The sequence below is a fragment of the Aythya fuligula genome, chromosome 3, assembly GCF_009819795.1.
Source record: "Aythya fuligula isolate bAytFul2 chromosome 3, bAytFul2.pri, whole genome shotgun sequence".
Lineage (NCBI taxonomy): Eukaryota > Metazoa > Chordata > Aves > Anseriformes > Anatidae > Aythya > Aythya fuligula.
The window spans coordinates 70,172,330-70,189,545 of NC_045561.1; positions in this window are offsets into that span (position 1 = coordinate 70,172,330).

Genomic DNA, 17,216 nt, shown 5'->3' on the forward strand with positions numbered 1-17,216 from the left:
AAGATCCTTTACAGATTCTTTCCCATGCCTCAGTCACGCTGGATGCAAAGTCAACTGCTTGTGTTGACTCCAGGTGTGGGGCCAGAAACCTGCGTTTGAGAGGAGGAGAAACTCAAAAATGATCATTTTTTATTGTTCTTTCCCAAATCAATGAACAATTGCATTTCCAGAGCAAAATTAACAACTGAAAATCTGACTCAATCTGACTCAATCCTGATGGATAGTTACCAAAAAAAATCTATGTATGTAGATATAGATCCATACTCATCCGTTTATGGAGATGCAAGAGTTATACAGCTGTACATACTGTACATGCAGACATGAAAATATGAGATGCCAAGCAAGCTCAGGCCTCACTGTTGCCCATGGGCAAAAGGACAGTTTTTCCTCCTGCTCTGCCTCTCATTGACAGGGTTTGGGACTGCGTGCATCGCTTCCAGGCCAGTGACAAGAGGGCATTTTGATAGCTACCAGACCTGCTTTTTCTTTGCCCTCGGTGGTTGCCCCAAGGCTGTGGTGTTTGTGCAGATTTTTCTTTGCCTGCCCTGCAGCCCTTTTGGCCCACAAAGCTGGCACAAAGTTTGATGTTCTGAAGGTTCCGAGACCAGAACTATGGGGTCACAGCTGCTCAGCCCTCATTCAGCTCAGGGCCGTGCATACCTACCCCAGCTTTGTTTTACCCCTCAGGCATCTTAAGGCTTATTACTCTTAGTGCTAGGAAGTCCAAGCTCATGACTGAGCTCTACAGGAGGGCAGTGCAGTGTGGGACACCCTATGGGCAGCAGTATGTGAGCATCATCCTGTCACTAAACTAACCCAAACCCACGAGGCCATGTAGTCCAGCACTGGCCTTGAAATTATATGCCCTGCTCTATGGCTGCCTGGCTTTTGGCTGGCTCTGGATGCAGGCAGAGCAAAATCACCTTTGCTGCTCCATGTTTTGTGGTGGTACAGGCCCAGAGCATGGCCAGATACTTTTGGAAAATAGGGCTTGGGGTAGACACAGGGCATCCACTTTAGCTGGGACAGCACTGACATGCCTACTCACTACAGGAAAACCATGGTTTTCCTGCAGTGGTCTCCGAAGATTGGTAATGGGGCCCTGTGCAATGTGTAGGTAGAGGAGAGATCCCACAAGAGGGAAGGATGGTCAGCATGTTCATACGGCAGCTGCCTAAACCCATCCCTTGAGTGCTGGCAACAGTCTTTCACCTCTCCAGCACCTTATGAGCAGGGAAGCCTGATAATTCTCTTCAGAACCACAACCCTGAGGTCTCTCATGAAATATGCGCATTATGAGATAATTAGATACATTATAAGAAAGAAGATTTCAAAATCAAAGCAGATTTTGGCTCTTCATGTTGCAAACCAGCCGACCCTGCAGATGAACCCTTTCCAGAAAGGGCTGTTGGTCATGTCAAGCAAACACAGAGCTCTTGGGGGCCAAGGGTGCACCAAGAGGCTCTGTCTCCTCGGCCGGGGTGGCTGTGTCTGTGGCAGAGCCATGACAGGCCTTCCTGGGGCCTTCCCCGCTTGGCTGGGGACCTGCGTTTGGGTTCATGCTCTTGACCCTGCTGGTGCTGCCCTGTGAGGGAGGACAACCCGACAGGGTGACAGAGTGTGACGGGGTTATTTGTCTGGGCTTCTGGCCCTGCCGGGAGTCCAACAGCTTAGCGCACGGCTTCTGTGTCTCCTGCCAGGCGAGGCTGAGTGTCCTTTCCATGGAAACTTGGCGGGTGACGGGGCAGCGGGTCCAGGGAAGCTGTCCAGAGCGGCGCTGCTGGTGCTCAGGGAACACCAGGCCAGGTCCTCTGCAAACCAGGAACGCGGAGAGCTCTTGTCTTGGGCAAATCTTCACAGCCAGGCCGCTTCACCTCCTAGGCTAAGCTCTGGGGAGAAATAACCTTCTGATTTACACGTGTAGGCCCCATCCAACGTGGTGCACGTAGGAGAAAGCTCAACCCAGGCAGATTAACGCTGTGTCCACGAAGCAGCTGGGTGGCTGTAAGGAGGTGGACGCTGCCTCCCACCAGCCTGGAGCCACCAGTGATGGAGCTGGAGGCTGACACAGGTATAGGAGGGTCACCAGTGTGCCCCATGTGCGGTCCTGGGGGGCTCAGTCCTCCGTTAAATAGTGGGGAGGATGAGAAAGGCCCTCATTGGGTTAATGCGTCCACCCCAGCCTTGCTTCAGGAAAGTTTTCATTAGGGCTGGAGTGTTAGTGACAGCCACAGCTGAGGCTGCCAAAGTGTTTCCATTATGTTATATCTCCCTGTTTTCACTCGCTCCTGGCCATCCAAAAGTTTCACCTAGCAGGCTGAAATTTTCCAGGCCGCCTCTCTACCCAAAGGTGAAGGGTTGTTTTTGGAAGGTTGGAGCAAAAAAAAATGAGGGAGAAGAAGAAAAAAAAAAAGGATTCAGCTCTTTTTGAAATGGCAGCATACAGGCAGAGGTGATAATTTAAGAAAGCAAAATTTAATAAAAGCAAACAGAACTATTGCAACCTCAGAAATGAGTGACAATTTACAATTTGGATGAATATGCAGTATTTTATTTTTTATTCTTTATTTGAACAGGTCCAGCTGACTTTCACTTGGTCTTTTTTGCTGTGTCCTTTCCTTCAGCTCCAGGCATATTCGGCCAGTGCTGCCTGCCCGTGGCTTCCTCTGCCAACTCCCTCAGCTCCTTCTCCATGGCTTCAGGCTTGGCACTGGCTCTGTGACCTGAAACTCCTCACAGACACACAGCAGGCTTAGTGGTTCCTGTGACCAGCACCTTTGCGTTCAGCCTAGTGACCATTTTTGTCACCTGAGCATCGATCCCATGAGGTTTCAGGGACCTCTACTGTTATGGGCCCTGTGGGGATGGGGTTAGAAATTGCAGTATCCTCCTTGTGCCAGCATCTATTCAGAACTGTACATGGTTCACAGACAGTAGGATATTATTTATTATGTTGCATGGCCATGTAGCACGAAACTCTAGGTAATAAATTTACAATCTAAAAATCAATTAACGTTAATAGAGTTTTTATTAGCACCAAGTGTAGGTGCTTTGATTATTCTGATAAGTGTGCAAAGCAGAGAAGTCTGACGCTAAATAATCTGTAGCAATTCATCACGCTTTTTAATTCAGTTTACTTCTTAAACTGGGGAGTCTGTTCCCCGGATTGTTCATCTGAGGTTGCTCTGAGCTAAACAAGGGTCTCAGTTCTACGTCCATGCAGTTATATGGAGCGATACAGTTGGCTTACCATAAACCAGCTCAGATTTGAAATCCCACACTTCACAGTTCTCTGCAAAAGAAACAGCCAGTGATCTCATTAACATTTCCAGTAACCGCTAAAGGAAACCCGGAGTAATCCATTCACTCTAATGGATTTTTTTTTTTTCTTATATAACACATTGGCTTGGATGTTTGCGTCCTGTTTCGGGTCGTTTTTCTTTGGAGGAGATAGAAGACCCCTGCTGCTCGTAGCTATTGGTGATGCTTCTTGCACTCGGGCAGTAACGGGATATGGTTTTGGCTGTGAAGGATCCATTCCCAGTCCCCGCTGATGATTGGTGGTGGAGCCAACAAAAACACCTAAGTCAATAAAATCAAGACCGAGTCAAAATGCTTCAAATTGGATAATTAAAACACAGGAGATAGACGGCTTCACATGTGGAAACGGAAAATTGGGATATGGAAATTTAGAAAAGAAAAAGACTACAGCAAAACTATCCCCTTCCTGCCTCCCCCACACCCCCAATCCACTGCGGTTTTGTTGTTTTCAGATGAGGACTTTCTCCCAGCTCACACCAGGCTTAGCTGACTATGTTAACTACTTAGGAGGAGATTTGTAAACGACCCATTTCATAACAGCACTGAAAATTTTAAGATCCGACTTTATGTTCCTGGTCACTGCACAAGGCCCCAGAGCCCCTTAATTTGTGGGTCTACGAAGGAAGAGATCACCTGGAGCTTGCTGATAGGAAATGTTATGGGCTCGTCTTAAATGTTATGCCCCTCCAGGGTGGATGAGCTCTATAAGCTGAAGGAGGTGCTCTATTTGAATTAAGATTCACAGCCCTAAGCCTCTCGAACCAAGGGCTAAAGCCTGCCTGTTCAAAACCTCAGAGGAGCTCAGTCCTTTCAAAAGACAACCTGGTGCCATGGTGGCGGGTCTTTTATTTGGCAGGTTGGTGGCTAGATCACTAGCTGAAGTGTGGAATGAACCAGAATAAATCTTAGCCCCCGTGATTCAAATCTACGTCTGCCAAGAGAAAGTTTAAAAAATCCCTGCCAGACCAGGCCCTGCAGACAAGAGAGGCCAGAAGGATGCTTATTTTGTGGAGAAAGTTCTGAGGATCACAGTTCGGGACCTGTGTCCCTAATGCAGTAGTAGCTGTTCATGGCAATGGAGACATCAGTCATGACAAGGGCAAGGCTGAATCCCTCACAGACAGGGGGTTGTGTCAGTATGAGGACTCTGTAGGTAAAACTGGAAGGATCTCAGCATCTGTTCATCTCTTAGGATAAGCAGGTAGCCCCACTTCTCAGGGACCAGTTGCAGTGGAGGTCACTGGCCTGCCCTGAGGCTACACGTACCCTTTCATGCTGTACAGCTGCAGCAGAAAAGGAGTTCTCAGCTTTCTAGACCTGGAACTTGACCTTCATGCCTGTCAGCATGTCCCGGTTTGAGGGAGAAGTCTCTCAGCTGAGATCCTGTTTCCTAGACACGGATTGTGAGAGAAAGATCCACTTTGAAGGGATTTTCTGGTGGAAAATACAAAGGTGTAAGAGAAGAACCAAGCTGTTTATCTAGCTAGGGGGAGTGAGGGAGAGGAAAGTCGTGATTTCAACAATGTTAATGGCTAAGTGAAGGAAGGATACAGAGGTGCTAGCAAAAGAGGGAAAATATGTGCAGAAAATGTAGAAAGTAGAGCACGGCCAAAAAACACACAGTTCCACCCAAAAGGAAACTGTACATAGCTCTAAGACGTACTAGAGAAAGCAGAAGATGTGTTAACAGAAAAGAAAGTGGAGAAGAAAACACCAGACATCACCAGCCGGCATCATCTTGACTGAGAAATTCACAGGCAAGCTCTTCAGTGCCAAGAAAACTCAGCACCGGGAATTCAGAAGGCGCTGTGGTAGCAGGCTCTGGCCCCCTGGTGCTGAGCCCTTCTCAACTTCTGACGGACGCCGCTTGCTGGCAAGGGCATGGCGGCACATGCAACGTGTTCGGTATTCTCCTGGGCCACATAAGCTTCTCCATCAAAATAACTGCTGTCTTTCAGCTTTTTCCCAGTGAGGGAATAAGCTTCCCTTGGACTGAAGCACGGTGTTTCCTGTCTGCTGCCTGCACGCCATTACACCATCTCTCCTTCCCTGGGGGACCGTGGCTCTGTCTGTGCTCCAGAAAGGGTCTGCCCCCCAGCCTTGGAGGCAAACAGGCTGTCAGGTCCTGAGCACAACCTTGGTAGCACCAAGAAGGGAACCAACCATCAGCACCAATGCCAGGGGCTGCAGGATTGCGCCCACCTATGCTCAGCGTGGAGGCTGAACTATTTGCTCCACAGCCAGGCCAACATGCACGGACATTGTGTTCATCCGTGGTTGCTGCTGCTGGCGTGTGTCTGCCTGTATGTGTGCACTCATTTCTATGCAGGTCTAAGACAGCAGGGCAAAATTCTGCTCTCTCTGACAGACAAATAAGTCTGGGGATGCTGCTGAAGGTAGTAGCAGGGTACCAGGGTGCAAAGGCAGCAGGCTTTCGTATGGAGAGGTGAGATGAGGCTGCTGGGTCCCCACAAAGACCGTGTGGCACGGGAGGGAGGAGCTTTGCCTGCAGCAGCTGACTTTTGTATAGATGTCTCTAGGAATGCAGATAAAGAGCACTTCATACTGGGAAAAAAACAACAACTGTCTAGTTTGCTATTGGCACTTTTCAACTTCCATTTCTGAGCACCTGGCTGGACTCTGAATTCAGCTGTGTCTGGGATGAGGAAAGCAATTCCAAAGGGACTGGTAATCAAGGAGTCCCTGCAGCTTTCTAACCATAATAAAGCACATTCTTTTACTCTTCTTTGGACACTTACAGCAAAAATTCAGCTCTCTAGTCAGAGAGTTGAAATCTGGAATGTCTATTGCATCAGTGGAAGGAAGCCAGGCTTGCAGCAGTGTAAGCGAGTGAAAGATCTGGCAGACAATCAAGATGCAACATTATAATGAAACTTTGGGGTTGTTTCCTTTTTAATTTTGTCCTAAGCGGCTGGTCCATGTTCTGCTCTCACTTTTTTATCTGATGGCTGTCATGCAGCAGCAGTGTGCCTGAGATCAAGCTCAGCCCTCTAGGTTTCCATTCCCCTCCTAAATATAAATTGCAAGATGGCAATAAATACTGGAATAAAAAAGATATGTAATTTCAGTGACAGAGAAGTAAATTGATGCTGAATGTATATGACACTTTTTCAATTTTCCTCTTGTTTTTCCTGATAGCGTTTTGTGCTAAACATTACATTTGCAGATGCAAAATTTAAAGAACTCTTTATCTTCAGCACTGAGAAACATAACATGTAATTTGTGGCTTCAGCCAAGAGTGATGGCCTTATTAGTAATGGGAATTTACTGATTAACTGCTGTTAGCAAAACATCATCTTCAAGCCCGTTAGTCTGAAACTGGCAGCCGCTCTGTCGGCAGGAGCTTTTTTATTTCATCTCGGGGGAGTTCTGTAGAAATATTTCTCATTTAAACAGCTTTAGCCTTGGCCTTTCAATAATTTTTATGGTCTCAACTAATAGGTTAACAATTAGTTAAGAGCAACTATCAGCTTAATGTCAAGTCATTCACAGGGAAAAGTTCAAGGAGAGAAGTAACGGTATTTCAAAAGATGGTTTATTTTCGAACAAAGAGCTCCAGTCTGTTGGAGGAGACAGGGATAAAAATGAACGCAGGAGAGAGGTTGAGAAATGGGAAAGAAAGGTGTGGGGCCCATGGAAAGCCAGGAGAGGGTCTGCTGAGGAGCAGGGTGTGCTGGAGTGGCACCAAGGTGCCGGGGGTTATCTGCACTCCTGGCCCCCAGCCCCGCTTGGGGAGGCTGTCGCCGGCACGGCGGCATGGGGGCGCGTGTTTGTCTGCAGCCTGGCAGGGCTTCGTGCCCTGCAGCATTTCCCAGCTTCTGATTTATCTCTGGGGTTTTGTCCCTGCCTCCCACCCACCCCGTCCCTCAGACCCAGCTCTCCATCCCTGCTGAGGATGCCTCTTTCTCCTTCACGCTCTTTCGGCACTAACAGGGCATTGAGCGAGTGCACGAGGGATATGTCTGTTCTTCCTCCGAGCTTCTGTGCCAGATGTCACTGTGGTGTATAAACAGCTGGTAAGGAAAGTCCTGCTCAGCCGTCGGTGGCATGTGTGCCATCAAGATGGCATTGTCAGATAGATGTGTTCATTAGGACCAGTCTCATTGCCAGGGCATGAATGGGGGGTGCTTTTTTCTTCCCTCAACAGCTCTCACACAGATGGATCTTGGAATCATTTATGGGGTTGGGAAAGTGTGTATCGCTGCCTCCAAAGTAAATCCCCGCTAAATCTCTCTGATTCTTCTCATGGATGTGCAGAGTGAGTCAAGGGCATGGGAAGCCACTCCTGTCTCTCAACAGCTTTTTCCAGCTTAATCACTCACCTTGCCTGGACATATTTCTGACCAGAAGTTTTCCTCAACACACAGGCAAATGAAGAGCCTTCCTGGACACGTTCAGTGTACGTGATGACCGGAGAGGTGGGCAGGCTTTCCTTGCAGAGACCTGAACAGGCTGAGATGCCCCTGGTACAGAGCAGCTCAATTTTGTCCCATGGGGGCTACATAAAACCTGATCACCTCCCATATCTGGTTTTTTGGAGAGTAGGTTCCTGACAGAGGTGGGAGAGGTGGGCAGCTACATGAGCAAATGACTGACTGATCCTGTACGGAGCATCCTCTCATATGGGAAAGGACAGTCAGGCTACTGCTGGCATCACACCGAGTGATTTGAGAGAGAAAAGAGCCTGCTATACATAGCAATAATAAAGTGCTTACAGATCTTTTGTTTCCTTTGGACTACAAGCACAGGCACATGGTGTTTATATATATGTGTATATGTATATGCACGTATGTGTATGTTTTAATATATACGTGTAGATATGTATTTTTTCATCCATTGCCTGAAGGGTAACTCCTATCCTGTGAGCTGGGCAGGGCAGGAATACTGATGTCTTATTTCCCTGTGTGATTTTTAATGGAGCTGGGATGTGAGCCCTGGCTGGGAGCTTCAGAGAGAAGAGCAAAGGAAACTGCTGCACGGCCCATCTTCCTCAGTGATCTTCCCGAAGTCCAGTCTACTCCATAGGCTTCTTACAATCAAAGGAAGAAGCTTTTTCCCTCCAATATTTATTACAGACGGTGCCTGAGCTGCAAACCAAGAGGACCGAGCACTTTGCAGGCACATAAACCAACTCTGAAGTTGAATCGCTTCACCTTAGAAGCCAGGCTCTGAGTGACTTCAGACAGCTCCTGCTTATATCCAGTCTGAAGGAAACCTTCCTTCTGGCTTTAAAGTCTGGAGATAAAAGAGCAGTCTGGTGAAAAAAAAGGCAAATTTCTCATAGCCAGAAGAGCCCAAGTGTTGTTTAGGGCCACGAGGGAGGTGTGTGACTGAGGCCAGGCCTGATGTACCAGCTGGGGCCTAGCGCAGCAATCCGCTGCCCATCCATGTGGCATCATGGCAGGGGAGGGGACACTGTGGCCATGGGCAGGAGCTGGCCCAGGACTTTGTGCTGACATCTTTGAGGCCTTTTGCTGCTCATCACTGGGACATGTTCTTTCCTGCTCTTTCTCTTGTGCCCTGAGTGGAGGCACAAGCGAGAAGCCCCAGCTGGGGATGAGCAGCAGCACCTACCTCACAAGGCTTCATCTTTGGTCTCAGCACAGAAAGGAATGGTGAAAGGAAAGACAACTTCAAAACATTTTTTGGAGTTTACCTTATATTCAGGGTTCATAAAGAGGGGCCAGAAATCAAGGGGTGACCTGAACCCACTTTTCTTTGCTATCATTTCTTGGATACGTGCAGCTACCCTTTCAATAATGCCACTTTTTGCAGCTGATTTCTACCCGATTACGGAGAGTAATAAGAAGATAGGGCCCAAAGATTATTATCCAGTGGCCTGTTCTCGCTTTCAGTGACATGGATGGCAAATTGACTTCAAGGGAAACTTCATCATGCTGTAGTGTTGATAGCATCATAGAGGAAAGTGTAATTAAAGGGCAAAAAAGAGGGGAATCATTCACTGCAATGTATTTCTTGGATAGCTAGAGCTGACTCTACATAACAGGGAAAACATTTCTTATTTTCTAGGGGAAGTTTTTTAATAGTAGTTGAGCTGAGATTTTTTTGGCTCTTTTTCAGGCTTTTTATTGAGACATTGCTAGAGTATTCCACTAGCTGCCAGTGTGTAAAGTGGGCAGATCAACCTTGAAATATTACGGTCTTGGGACAAATTTTGTTCTTGTTTTCTCCCCAGTGCAAATCCAGAATAACAGTAATGACTTCAGCTGAGCCACTTCAGTTTTATATCAGCATAAATGAGAGCAGGGTCTGCCCATGTAGATGCAGCCTGTGGGACTAGGCATCTGCCTGCGTGCTGCACCCTTGCTTCAAATTGACACCCTACCCTTAATTCAGCAGAGAACCAAAGGAACTGCTTGCCCTGCAAATGAGCACTGATGCTAATGTATCACAGTGGAGATTTATCAACAAGCTGACACCTCAGTAGCCATCTCTTATTTGCATAGCAGAGAAATGTGAATAAAAGATGTGAGATTAGCTCTGCACTGGCCAGGGTAGGAGGTAATTCTGGCATTAGCAGAGCTGCAGACTCAGCCACAGGGAATTTGGTAGGTAAAAATGCTTTGTGTGTCCATAAGCATAATACATGTGTAAAGACTGAGACCAGGCACTTATTTAAAAAATACAGTTTATTAGATAAAGCATACATAGAACCAAGTAAATCCAAATCTTTATTAAAAATACAGAAATAATTTTGCAATACTAAAAGAAAGTACTGGCTTTTTCTATGAAACATAAGTCTGAAAGTATGGGACATCCTTGCTTTATCATAGCCGGTCCCCCTCTATTCTACATTCTTAAACATACTGCATCAAATTGTGAAACCCAAGCAAAAGTCTGTTGTACAAAATTAAGTATGTTAAGTCCAGTAATACTCAGTTTAATTACGATGCAAACAGTAGCATACAGCACACAGAACTGTCAATTTACAGCTATACATTAAAACATGCCTCTATATAGTGATGGAGAATCCACTGGAAGGAGTAAGTTACAAATAATTAAAAAAAAAAATGCCTGTAGAAATAATAGAAGAATCACAGTTTGACACTATGCTTGCAAAATGGTTGTGTATGTACTTAGACACTGAGTGTGTTAAGAATGGATAAATTGGACCCACCGATACAGAACATGCTAACTCGACAGTTACCATTTTGTTTGGATGTGTGAATGTGTATGACATGTACACACGGTGGGCAGGTGCATTATCTGTGCACGTACATCAGACCTGCATGTACATACACATAGAAAGGCACACACCTCCACTGCTGAAGACAAATCACTTCAATAAAACCCTTTAAAGTGGGCTGAGAGTAATACTAATATGCTGCTTGTCAAAAGCGTGCTGCTCTAGGGCTCCACACATTTTATTCTTGTGTTTTTCTTATCCATAAACTCCACATTCATTTCACCTCAGCTCTCCATTGTTTGCATATTTGCAAAGTGAATAGAGAGCTATTCAGTATAATATAATGTTCACTGTTGGAGATTATTTATTAGGGGAGGTTTTAATAGCTGATAAATAGCAAAGTATTAAAGGACTTGCTTTGTTTTTTAAGTAAGTAGAACTAAGGGGCAGATGTCTTTTCCCTGATTATTGTTAGCATCATATGGTAACCCTGGTATAATCAACCATATATCTTGTGTATCATCTTTAGTAACTGTTCTTGATTGAAAATGGAGAAGACTCGCATTAGGAAAAGTCACAGGCATATAAGCTGTTTCTGTAATCCCCAATTATTTAGCTCCTCCTGACAATAACGGCAAAATAAATGAATGCTAGAATATTGTGCTAAGTAAAATGAATGGGTAGCAGAACGAGCATTAAGTGAAAGAATTACAAAGGCTTCACAGAATCAGAAATTGCTTAGGCTCAGAAAAGCACGTCAAGTGGCCAACTTGGAGCAAAGCTCAAGACACACTGAGGTCAGTGATGTGCAGGTGTGTGCTTGGCATTAAATGTCACTGAGCTGCACGGCTGGACTGGGACCCCAAAGCATCCATCCGATAAGACGCTTTTTTTGTTTCTCTCTGATTGAAAGAAAGCAAACCAAATCAGTACTAAGGCAAAAGTGTGTAAAATAGAGAAATCCTGACTGACTCTGGTAGGGATTGGCTGGATTTACATTCGCGTGAGAGAAGCAGCAGCCTGGGCAGGTTTACACAGCAGGACAGGAGCAAAACGCCCTGAGAAGGTGGATGGTGCTGTGCTTTGCAGATGGGGCAGGAGGCACCACCAGCGGGCTGTGGACACAGACTTTTCTTTCCACTGGAGTCCCAGACAGCATCACTCATGTCATACATTAGCACAGTGCCGCTGCTGGTGGGATAAACCCAGCTGCCTTTTGCCGTCGGGAAGAGCTGGAGCCTGGTGGCACTGGTGTGGAGCAAAACCAGGCAGCATGATGAAACCACGCGGAAGAATCCCAGCCACGGACTTCCAAAATAAATCTGCCTTATACAGACCTGACACTGAGCCACGGGACTAAGACCGCAGTCAACAGCATTCAAGCCCGTAATCTTATCACTACAGCACATTTTTATTAAAGAGGAAATCTCGCTATTTACATTCTCTTCTCATATACACACTGGCAGAGGAAGGAAGCCTGGTGAGCGAGTGCATGCCAGCTGATTTCTCTGCTTGGAGAGCAGTCACGGAGGAGAAGCCTGTGCCGCATGCTGGACGGGCTCCTGCTAGCTCCTGTGGGGTTTGGATGAGAGCAGTCACAAACGCATTTTTCGAATGATGTGAGGTGTGGAGACGTTGTCTGTGTCAGTATTAAGCGGTATGGACTGTAATAAGTTTGGGGGTGGCTGAGTGAAAGGCAGTGTGTGTTTGAACCCTTGATTATAAATAAATTGTTTGTATATTCAGATTATTTTTTTTTTCTCCCTGGCATGAAGAAAATAAAACAGCTTTATGTATTTGCTTGATGTGCGATGCCCTTTTCTGAAGGTTGTACAGTCCCATGAAAGAGATGTCATTCACCATTCGAGGGGGACAAGATTAGTATAGAGCAGATAGGTTAAAAAGTCCAAGATTGTAAAAATACCTGCAAGATGCCATGAAAGCAGCCCTGCTTATCCAGCTGCTGCAGAAACCGAGGCTTATCTAGCAAATTACAGATCATATTAAAAATCAAAGCTAACACACTTTGAGCCCAATTAGCAATAGAAAAACTGATAGCTGTGCATACATTAAAAAAAAACCTCTGCATGCTTCACTAGCCTTGGAAGCTAAAGCTGAGGAACTGGAAGGGAGCTCGGAGCACCATTAAAAAAGAAGTGTGAGCGGGACTTGCGCTGCTCTGTGGCCTGACTTAAGGCTGCCCCTTTCCAGCTGGAAGAGAGCTGTTATGCTCTCATCCTTCACACTGTTTGGAAACAGAGCCCTAGAGCCAAAACCTGATCTCATTCCCACTGGTAGAAGTATGCAGTAGCCCCACAGAAGCTACAGCCATTACTCTAGACTCGCACTTGTGCATCCACGTGTGAATCGGCCCTGCGTTACTGCACGTATTTCGGGATGAAGGATGATGCTGCACACATTGCAGTGCCCGCTTGATGTCGGCTTACGAGCACGGCCTTCCCTCACTGCTGATTTCATCTGTCCCACCTCCGCCTCCCAGCTGGCCAACACCGCTCCCCTTCTTCTTCCAGCTGGGTGGCTCTTTCCCACCTCCTGCTGTCCTTATGGTTGGCAGTGGGCACCTCTTCTTTCCAAGCAACTCTCCAATCCAGGCGGATGGCAAGCTGGCCCCTCTCCAGACCACGGGAATGATGCTGGTGGCTCTGAGCTTGGCACGCTGGTTGCCTGCACCTGCCTAATGGTGTGCCATGCGTGGGGCCAGGCTTGGCTTCCACATGCATCAGCAACGGGGCAGGAGCTGAGGATTCATCCCACCGAACAGTGCAGCCAGGTCCCTTCCAACCTATGAGCATTTTAGCTGCTTGGACATCAAGGGAAAGATGGAAGGAAGAGGGGAGAACTGCACCCACCCTGTGTAAAAGTGCTGAGCCTTTAATGAGGTATTTATTGCAAATAGGAATCAGCCAACTGGTTAAAAACCATCCCCGAAAAGTGCCTTTCGTGCTGGTGAAGGAAAGCAGTGGAAAGCTTTTTGTGCAAAATAAAGACGGGGTTAAAAAAAAATACAGACAACCTAATTCAAAGATTAAAAAACTGGTACTAGTAAAGGGCACTTGGTTGAAAGGAAAGCAAGGGTTGCAGAAAACTACGGAGAAAGAGAGGGGAAACAAATCTGAGAATGGAAGAGCAGAGAAGAGCCATAAGGTGGTGCAAAAGGGGTGAAGGAGACACATTTGTGGTCCCTGAAAGATGGAAAGGAAGGGAGAGAAGAAGAGATCTTGCCAGAGAGGAACTGAGGAGAAAAAAAAACTGAATGTAACTGCAGTGGTGGAATGGGAAGGGAAAGGGCTGAGAAGTTTCAGGGGAAAGGACTAGAGGGCAGAGGATGATTAAGAGGGAGAAGAATGAGGGACTATCTGACCTTTAAAAGCCCATGTAGGTACATAAAGAAGCTGTAGGCAAGGGCTATGTGAGGAGCAAGTCAGATGTGGACAGCACAGAGAGGAAGGCTGGGATGTGGTGAGAGTGGATGGTCTTGTGTTTAAGGCACTAGATTCAGACCAGAAGGTCTGGGATCAGACTTCTGGCTTCACCAAAGGTGATTAACAGTGTTGGGAAGGAGGCAATAAGGTTCCCCTTCATGGGAAGTTTTGCTTCATTTTCCTCTATTTTTACCATTTTTCCTCTATTTTTACCATGTGTGTCTGAGAGGTAATTCATGCCATTGACTTCTATCTGCTTTTATCTGCAAAAGGGAAGGAAAACTGCCTCTAGGAGACCCTTCCCCTTAGGTTGTCCCTTTTGTCCCTCAGTGGCAGGCTGAGTCCCTCCTAATCCATCTGCACAGCACGAGGCACGATCTCTGCACACCTCTGTAACACAAATACCCGTAGTAACTTCTGAGAACAGCAGCCTAACGTGCCTATAGTTGAGCTGTTTTAGTGTCGGACACAGACCTCATTGACACTGGTAAAGATGTGGAACAAGTCTGCTGAATTTACAACAGTGTCAGTGGAAGACTGGAATTTAGATTGCCTTCCTGTAGGCACACAGACTGTATAAACAAGAGGCTTTCTTTTACTACAAGATTTCTAAGGGGCATAAAAGGAAAAGCTGGTAAATATTAACCTGCTAAACAGCCATGACTATAGCTGCTTTCTGAAGCCTTTGTGCCACAAAGGAAATCAAAAAAAGATCTTTTTCTTTTAATACTGTCTCATGCCAAGCTGGTCAGAAGCCTTCTGGATGCTAGAACATATTAGCAGTGCCATGAGGAAGATGGATAGGTTTTAGAAACAGTCATTTGGTTTCAGTGGAACCTGGACACATGGATCAATTCACAATACTGCCACTACAGCAAATGCTCAGGGCCATAAAACACATTACAGATCAGGAAACCATCAAAGTGAGGAATAAAATTAATCACTAGCCTTTCACTGGCTTGGATTCACTGCAGCTCAAAAGCCCTTTCCCCACCCCTTCTCCCATGTTTCACCTGAAAGACACTGAAAGCTGTGAAACGGCTCCATTTGGAAATGTCCTCATCTCTGTATTTATTGGGGTGCATTTTTTTTTCCTATTCCCCATCCTTTTAGAGATCTAGACAGGACGTTGGTTGCCTGCATTGCGTGCTCAGAAAGAAGAGGACAGCACGGTCCCAGTCCTTTATATCACCGAGGGAGAACCATGGCTAATAAAGACATACTTCTCTACTCAGGAAAAGGTTTCCTCTTTCTATACGTGCCCTGGAAAAGGGCACAAACCACAGGGGAACACCGCTGAAGCCTGGGACTTGCCCATTTCTGAAGCCCGTCCTTCCTGGCTGCTCCACTGTGCTTTTCCTTCACTCTCTCCACGGCCTGCCCATGCAGCCGGGCAGGCAACGTGCACAGCCACACAGCCACACGCACAGACACACAGATACCCCCCCCGGCCAGCCTCAAACGCTGCTTTTTGGCAGGAGGAGCAAGGCTGTGCAGCCAGAGATGGAGACCTTCCCGCAGTCCCGTCAGCCGGCCCCGCTGGGCTGTGGCACCACCAGGAGACTCAGCTGTTTGAAGCATGATGAAGTGCCGCAGATGCTAAAGGAGCCAAATAATCGTAGGTCAGCGGGGTTGATTTCGAAAAGTTTCGTTTTTAAATCCCACCGAGGGCTTCGCCTCGAGAACTTGTGGAAATCGCTCAGTGAAGTCATGCTCCGGCCGGGCCGAGTTTCTGCCGAGCAGCACGGCTGCGATCCTCGGCGCTTTGCTCTGCTGCTGGGCGGGAAACCCAAACCACGCACGGCGAAACCTGCAGCTCCAACCCAAAACGAACAGGAGAAAGTGTCGGGATCAGGTCGGCGTGCAGCTGGAAGAGCTCTCCACCAGGAAGCTCGCAGAGCTCCCGGGAGCAGGACAAGGATTGCTTGACTTGCTTTGTGAGCCAAGCCCTTAGGAATCCAAGAGGAAAACTTGCGTGGACCTCGGTGGGACCTGGATTTGGCCTAACGTGCTTTATTTAGCATTGTGAATGAGGGAAACATTTTTTCTCGAGCTTAAGTTGAAAGATTCTTACGTTTCAGCTGAAGCCTTGTGGCGGCAGGGCATCGCACACCATCACTTCTTTCTCTTCCTTAAGCAAATCTTTATTTCTTCCACATTTAGCCTCTGACCAGCACCTCTATGCCCAAACCCTGTTAAATCTGGCTGCTGGGGGGGACATCAATCCCTCAGACCGCCCCATGCTCACCCTGTCCCTTCGGATTCAGGCACCTGGCAGGGAGCTGGGGCTCGGGGAACAACGGGAGGCGAGGCCGTAAATTCCCGTCCCCCGAGCTGTAATCCCGAGGCGAGGGGATTCGCCGGAGCCGGTGCCAGAAGACGCGAGCTGCGCTAGAGCCCGTCGTACTTGCGAAGTACATATGTGATAATACCACTGCAGCCACAAAAGAATTTACAGCAGGAAGCGTCGCAGCTGTTGCTTATTAGCATTAGTACAAATTACACAAAGCAAATTGTTAGCAGACATGTTTCCACAATATTTAACTCGTGGCAGCGAATGAAAGCGGCTCTTTCTCGAGCAGAATTTGCCATTTCCAAGGGAATGGGTTTCCAATTGTCCATGAAGGGACCACGGATTAGAAGGCAGCGTGTGACTATCGCAAGAGGCAACGTGCGCGCAGCCTCGCCTGCTTTCTCAGGTGGAAGGGTGCAAATTTAGGGCTGCATTTCTTGGTGTGAGAAGCAAAATCCGCACGGCTCCAGCCAGCTCAGTTACCAGTGGCAGGGGAGCAGCAGTGCGTGGGACCTGCTCCGGAGCTGTCGTGTTAAGGCTTTACACGCAGAAACGCTTGGAAGGGGGGAGAGGCTCTTGCTGACCTGACGTTTCCCTGGATTTTTACCCCAAAGTGCCTGTAATGAACTATTTCCGTAGCAACCCCAAGCCTGTTGATGGGGAAGCAGCATGAGCCAGCAGAGCAATCCTCTGACACCAGCTCAGAGGGGTGGGTAGGTGGAAAGCAGAGACAAAATCTGTGTAGGGATGGATCTTCCTTGAGGGAAGGGAAGGGAAGGGAAGGGAAGGGAAGGGAAGGGAAGGGAAGGGAAGGGAAGGGAAGGGAAGGGAAGGGAAGGGAAGGGAAGGGAAGGGAAGGGAAGGGAAGGGAAGGGAAGGGAAGGGAAGGGAAGGGAAGGGAAGGGAAGATGTGTTGCTGGAGTTCTGGCCCTGCTTTCCAGCCTCTGCCTCTCCAAAGCCACGCTCCCATGCTGTCACATCCATCTTGCCT